Raw genomic sequence first — 8,209 nt, forward strand, 5'->3', positions numbered from 1 at the left:
CCAATTCACCGAATAGTTCGAATTTTGATGTAAAAGGTTTATTGATGGGGTTAACCATTTGGATAATATATCCAAACCCATTACTCCTTGATCGAAAGGAATTCCTACGAATCCAACGAACAAAGTAAATAGGACCAACACAAGTAGAGGCAATAGCATTGTATTATCTGATTCATGAGGATACATGGAAGTATCTTTATTGTCAAAATGAGTACTAGAGGATCGCATTAGATTTCGTACATTCCCATCAATTTTATATGTCGTCTTCGAAAAAAAAGAAACCTTTTCATTCTTATTTATTTTTGATAAAAGCAAATTTCTGTTAACCAGTTTTGATTCTTCTTTTCCCCATATAGATATTGAATAAAACGAGCTATTTTGAGTGCCACTGTAATTTTGAAAATGCGCATATAAATACCCCTCAAAAGTAAGTAAATATGTCCGAAACATATAAAATGCAGTTAATCCCGCCGTAGCACAAGCTATTATCGCGAAAATCGGTGAATACAACCAACTATCATTAAGAATTTCATCTTTGGACCAAAAACAAGCAAGAGGTGGAATACCACAAAGAGAAAGTGTACCTAATAAAAAAGTCATTTTGGTAATTGGTACATATTTTCTTAAACCACCCATAAGAACCATGTTCTGACTCTTATCTGGAGAATATCCAACAATGGGTTCCATTGAATGAATAATGGATCCGGTGCCCAAAAACAATAATGCTTTCGAATAGGCATGAGAAATTAAATGGAATAAAGCAGCTCGATAAGAACCCATCCCTGGAGCTAACATAATATAACCCAATTGAGACATTGTTGAATAAGCTAAGCTTCTCTTAATGTCTCTTTGAGCAAGAGCCAAAGTAGCTCCTAATAGTACCGTTATTATACCTATCAAAGAAATGAGATTCATTATGTAAGGTATAACTGTGAAAAGAGGCATAAGTCGAGCGACAAGAAAAATTCCCGCTGCTACCATAGTAGCAGCATGTATAAGAGCCGAAATAGGGGTGGGTCCCTCCATGGCATCAGGTAACCATACATGAAGGGGAAATTGCGCAGATTTAGCAATTGCACCAGCGAATAATAGGGAAGCACACAGAGTAGCAAATAAAGAATTAACTCCATTATTATGCATCAAGTTATTGAAGATTTCGAACAAATCCCGAAATTCGAAACTACCTGTTATCCAATAAAGACCTAAGATTCCTAATAATAAACCAAAATCCCCTACACGATTAGTTACAAATGCTTTTTGACAGGCATTTGCTGCGATTGGTCGTGTGAACCAAAAACCTATTAATAGATACGAACACATTCCCACGAGTTCCCAAAAAATATAAATTTGTATCAAATTGGAACTAGTAACTAATCCCAACATGGAAGTATTGGAAAAACTCATATAAGCAAAAAATCTCAAATATCCTTGATCATGAGACATATACTTGTCACTATAAATAAGAACCATGATTCCGACAGTAGTGATTAGTATTGACATAATAGAAGTAAGTGGGTCGATCAAGTGTCCGAACTCTAAGGAAAAATCATTATTGATGGTCCAAGACCATAGATATTGATAGATGGAACTGCCATCTATTTGTTGAACAGACAGATCGGCCGAAAAAACCATAACTATACTTAGCAATGAAACACTGGGAAAAGCCCACATACGACGAAGATTTTTTGTTGCGGTCGGAACAAGCAGAAGTCCCAATCCTATTGACATAGTAACTGGAAGTGGAACGAAAGGTATGATCCATGCATATTGATATATGGGTTGCATAATCAAATCAAACTTTTTTTTTTTATTCTTATTAATTTTTCCGATTCACCAGCTCTTATCTTTTTTGTAAAGAGCAATAATCAAATAAATAAAAAAATCAAGATATAAAAACTCAAATATTATTTTGAATTCTTCATTATTCTGATTCTTTCCCAGATATTTGAAAAATTCAAATCAAGAAGTTACAATTGTTCAAATAACCAAGTTACTGCTTAAAAATGACTACCTAGTGATTAACTAAGATATTTATTGAGATACAGAATATGAGATTTTCAATCATTCCACTATTACGGTGATTTATATCCATATAGTAATAAGGAAAAAGAATTACACCAAAATAGTACTTGATTCTGATATGAATTATAGGATCCACCAATAACTCGACCTAATAAAATAACACCTAGTTATTTTAGTTAGTTTATTTGGAGTCATTGACTAATTCATTCTGGAACTGATTGATTGGCTTCTAGTCAAATAAAACAAACATATTTTATGGAAAATCCTACGATACTCGTCATTTCGCATAGAGCTGAAATAATAAATTACTAAAATGACCTTTATCAAGTAATGTATCGTTTAAGAGATTAACTACATGATCTCATTTGAATTTAAATTATGGGTACTCCATTCTCGAGTTTGATCAATTAATCGAAAAAATTTTATATTATTGTTTTCTTAAATTAGGTAAGGGTAAAATGTATGGGTTCTTAAGTTTTTTGATTTGATTTATTAAATGTAACATGACGATATATAAATAGACTGAGATATAAATTGGAACCCTTTTTTTTTTTTCATCCCTAGTTATACTATATGTGATGCGCACATATCTGTATTTTTTATGTTATGAAGGAAGTATCCACTATGGAATAGATATAGATAATGGATAGAAAGAACGATTTATTTTGAACAATACAATACATGTCTTTCACATCCAACTATAAAAATGAGAAACCTCTTTCTTTTAAAATGGCAGTTCCAAAGAAACGTACTTCTATGTCAAAAAAGCGTATTCGCAAAAATATTTGGAAGAGAAAGGGATATTGGGCCGCGATAAAAGCTTTATCCTTAGCTAAATCTATTTCTACCGGGCATTCAAAAAGTTTTTTTGTGCAACAAACAAGTAATAAAGCCGCGGAATAATCTGAATGAATCGACATGACTCGATGAATTGGATGATTTAGAAGATGAATAATTTACATTTTACATTAACGAATTTTGGAACTCATCAATATGAGATAGAACTGGATGTTGTGGTATGTAGAATAATAATTCGCCTGTCTAATTGAGTTCTAAAAACGATTGATTTCCGTTTTGTTTTGTTTGAAAAAAAAAAAAAGAAGTCATTAGATAGAAGATAAAGGTTTCACTTTTCATTCCTTATAGTATTCTAGAATGGTATTCTATTAGATTTTTATAATTTGCGAGATGGGGATTGTAACTTTCCCCATCAATTCGCTTTCACAATAACAAAAATCTCATTTTTATGTCGGATCCATGAAATGAGATAAATGAGAAATGAATCATAAAAAAAAAATGAGATAGAAAAAAAAGGACAATTTTTAGTTGTATACCTCGACTGAGGACATAACCCTCTAGTTCCAACTGGTCCAGGGGGACTTATACTCCGTGAAAATGATTGTTAAAACTGACACCATACCACTATACTAAGTTAAGTATTATTGAACGTTCAAATATTTATTTGAACGAGTTTTTTGATTCATCGATTCTAATCTTTCCTAAGATCGATTGGATTGAATCCATCAATCTCGACGATTGAACATAGTATGGGCTATTATTATTTCGATCAAGCCGCCATGGTGAAATCGGTAGACACGCTGCTCTTAGGAAGCAGTGCTAGAGCATCTCGGTTCGAATCCGAGTGGCGGCATCCCCTAAAAGGGGCAAGATAAATCCTATCTTATAAGGAATTCAATTCCTTTCCTTATTTCCATTCCATAATTGAGGAACACACACCCCCCCTTTTTTTTTTTACAAAATAATTTTTTATGATATTTGCGACTTTAGAACATATATTAACTCACATATCTTTTTCGATCATTTCAATTGTTATTACGATTCATTTGATGGATTTATTAGTCCATCAAATCGTAGGAATATGTGATTCATCAGAAAAAGGCATTATAGCTACTTTTTTCTGTATAACAGGATTATTAATAACTCGTTGGATTTATTTGAGACATTTCCCGTTAAGTGATTTATATGAATCATTAATGTTCCTTTCATGGAGTTTCTCCATTATTCATATGGTTCCTAAAGTGGGGAACCATAAAAATAATTTAAGCGCAATAACTGGGCCAAGTGCTATTTTTACCCAAGGCTTTGCCACTTCAGGTCTTTTAACTGAAATGCATCAATCCGCAATATTAGTACCCGCCCTACAATCCCAGTGGTTAATGATGCACGTAAGTATGATGTTATTGAGCTATGCAGCTCTTTTATGTGGAGCGTTATTATCAGTAGCTTTTCTAGTCATCACATTTCGAAAAAACACAGATATTGTTGTTAAAACCAATCATTTATTAATTGGGACATTTTCCTTTGGTGAGATCCAATACTTGAATGAGAAAAGAAGTGTTTTACAAAACACTTCTTTTCCTTCATTTAGAAATTATCACAGGTATCGATTGACTCGGCGATTGGATCATTGGAGTTATCGTGTCATTAGTCTAGGGTTTATCTTTTCAACCATAGGTATTCTTTCGGGAGCAGTATGGGCTAATGAGGCATGGGGGTCTTATTGGAATTGGGACCCCAAGGAAACTTGGGCATTTATTACTTGGACCATATTCGCGATTTATTTACATACTAGAACAAATCAAAGTTTGCAAGGTGTTAATTCGGCAATTGTAGCTTCTATCGGATTTCTTATAATTTGGATATGCTATTTTGGGGTCAATCTATTAGGAATAGGACTACATAGTTATGGTTCATTCACATTAACAGCGAATTGAAGAAGGGACTTGAAGAATACATGGGAACATCAATCTCCAATATATAACGAAAATTAGTGTGAGTTTTTGAGAACCATTTGAATCAAGTAGTAATTCAAATGGTTCTCAAAAACTCCAGATGTATCTGATTACAATTCCAATTCACTTCATTTTTTTTTTTTCAGTGTACAGCGACCGATTTTGTAAATCACAGGATTATTTGACTTTATTTCTTATTTATGAAAACTATTTATGAAAGTAATTAGATAGAATAGCTTCTACCTTCTCAACTGATAGTGAGAGAACGAAATCGGGATAAATACCGATACCTATTACGGGTAGAAAGATACAGATCGAAACAAATAGTTCTCGCGGTCCAGAATCCACAAAGTAGGAGTTTGTAACATTGAATAGTTTGTATCCATAGAACATCTGGCGTAACATAGATAATGAATAAATAGGAGTTAATATCATTCCAATTGCCATTACAAAAGTAATTAGTATTTTTGGCATTAAAAGGTATTTTGGGCTGGTAATTATTCCAAAAAAGACTACCAATTCTGCAACAAAACCACTCATTCCTGGCAGTGCAAGCGAAGCCATCGAGAAGCTACTTAACATGGTAAATATTTTTGGCATTGGGGTAGCTATTCCTCCCATTTCATCGAGATAAACAAGACGTATTCTATCGTAACTCGTTCCTGCCAAGAAAAAGAGTGCAGCACCAATAAATCCATGAGAAATGATTTGTAAAATGGCTCCATTGAGTCCCATATCAGTTATGGAAGCAATTCCGATAATTGTGAAACCCATATGAGATACGGAGGAATAGGCTATTCGCTTTTTTAAATTGCGTTGACCGGGAGAAGTTGAAGCTGCATAGATTATTTGAATCGTTCCGACTATCATCAACCAGGGAGAAAATATAGAATGAGCATGGGGTAATAATTCCATATTGATCCGAACCAATCCATATGCTCCCATTTTTAATAAAATTCCAGCTAGAAGCATACATGTACTGTAATGTGCTTCTCCATGGGTATCTGGTAACCATGTATGTAGGGGTATAATCGGTGATTTGACAGCATAAGCAATAAAGAAGCCAAAATAGAATATTATTTCCAATGCCGCGGGATACGATCGATTAGCTGATGTTTCAAAATTTAATGTTGGTTCATTGGAACCATATAAACCCATACCTGGAACTCCCATTAAGAGAAAAATGGAACCCCCCGCAGTGTACAAAATGAACTTTGTAGCTGAGTACAGACGTTTCTTACCTCCCCACATGGATAAAAGTAGGTAAACAGGAATTAATTCTAACTCCCACATGATGAAAAAAAGTAAAAGGTCTCGAGAAGAAAATGATCCTATTTGACCGCTGTACATTGCTAACATCAGGAAATGGAACAATCGCGAATCTCTAGTAACTGGCCAAGCCGCTAAAGTAGCTAAAGTAGTGATGAATCCCGTCAGTAAAATGGGTCCGATGGAAAGTCCATCGATCCCGAGTCTCCAGTGAAAATACAAAATATTTATCCATTTATAATCCTCCTCCAATTGGATTAATGGATCGTCCAATTGGAAATGATAACAGAATGCATAGGTCGTTAGAAGGAGTTCTAACAAGCAGATGCATATAGTATACCATCTCACCACCTTATTTCCTCTATGAGGGAGAAAGAAAATTGATGAACCCGCGGATATTGGAAAAACAACAATTATTGTTAACCAAGGAAAATAACTCGTGGTAAAGACAAGATAGACTTTGACCATAAAAACCCGCGCTCGAAATAATATATTTTCTCGAGTACGGGTTTTTGTCGGTAAAGAAGAATCAAATGGATTCAAGTAGAGTTTTACGGAACGTATCAATAAGCTAGACCCATGCTGCGAGTTGTCTCATGCCATAAATAAACCCGGACACTCAAGAAATCTGTTGGACAAGCGGATTCACATCTCTTACAACCTACACAGTCTTCTGTTCTTGGAGCAGGAGCAATTTGCTTAGCTTTACATCCGTCCCAAGGTATCATTTCCAATACATCTGTGGGGCAGGCTCGTACACATTGAGTACATCCTATACATGTATCATAAATCTTTACTGAATGTGACATTGTGTCTATCAATTTTTTGAACGTTATCAATTTTCGATCTGGTAAAATCGGTAGTAAATGAATCATATATTGTAGATACCAGATGAATCAGTAGTTTACCAGAATTGATTTTTTTTTAGAATCAATTTACCTCTGGATCTGTTTAGGAAAGAGGACCAAGATACTTTGATTTCTTACGTTTCAGCAAACATGGTCATACGAGTCATATATGCTAATTTTAATTGGTGAATATAATATTATATATATCTGTCTTTTTTTATATCATTATGACTATTTATTCAACAAGTTCGATTGATTGATACGAGTTGATTTTCTGTTACGATGGATCGACGAAACAATAGCTGGCCCAATAGCTGCTTCAGCGGCTGCAATAGCTATAACAAAGATCGAGAAAATGTCTCCTTTTAATTGTCGACTATCAAATAAATCAGAAAACGTTACGAGATTCATATTAACCGCATTCAGTATAAGCTCAAGACACATAAGTGCTCTAACCATATTTCGACTTGTGATCAATCCATAAATACCAATAGAAAATAAATAGGCACTCAAAATAAGTACATGCTCGAGCATCATTGACCAACTCCTCATCAATCTCGATTCATTTCAATATGAACAACAATTTCACTGATTGACTCGAATATAAAACAAGTACGGAACAAAGGAAGGTATTGGTAATGGATCGAACTAAAACAAAACCCTTTTTAATTTAATATATGAACAATAAATATATAAATTGAATTGAAGCAAAATGGATGTAATAACAATACAAGAAGACAGAACAAGGCCTTATTTATTTTTATTTTAAATTTATTTTAATTTTATTTTGGATTTCTAATTCATTTCTAATTCTAAGTATTTATTACTGACGAGCCATAGCAATTGCACCTATCAAGGCAACTAAAAGAATTATAGAAATGAGTTCAAATGGAAGATAAAAATCTGTTGATAAATGAATCCCAATTTGTTGAACATTACTTATCAGGTCCTGCTCTATAATCTGGTTTGATCCTGTAGTCCAAATAATCCCATACCATGACGTATCTGAAATAGTAGTAATTAGTGAAAAAAGAATACTTGTACAAACCAGTGAAGTGACCCCATCTCCAACGGTCCAAAGATAGAAATCATTGTAATATTCTGAACCATTCATGAACATCACAGCAAATATGATTAAGACATTTACAGCTCCCACGTAAATAAGGAGCTGTGCAGCAGCTACAAAATAGGAGTTAGATAGAATATGGAATAAGGATATACAAACAAGAACCAATCCCAATGAAAAGGCAGAAAAAATGGGATTGGTAAGTAATACCACTCCTAGACCCCCTAGTATAAGACCTGATCCCAAAAATA

This window comes from Tasmannia lanceolata, unplaced genomic scaffold, assembly GCF_043159265.1.
Source record: "Tasmannia lanceolata isolate RefF3 unplaced genomic scaffold, GAP_Taslan_0.1 ptg000476l, whole genome shotgun sequence".
Classification (NCBI taxonomy): domain Eukaryota; kingdom Viridiplantae; phylum Streptophyta; class Magnoliopsida; order Canellales; family Winteraceae; genus Tasmannia; species Tasmannia lanceolata.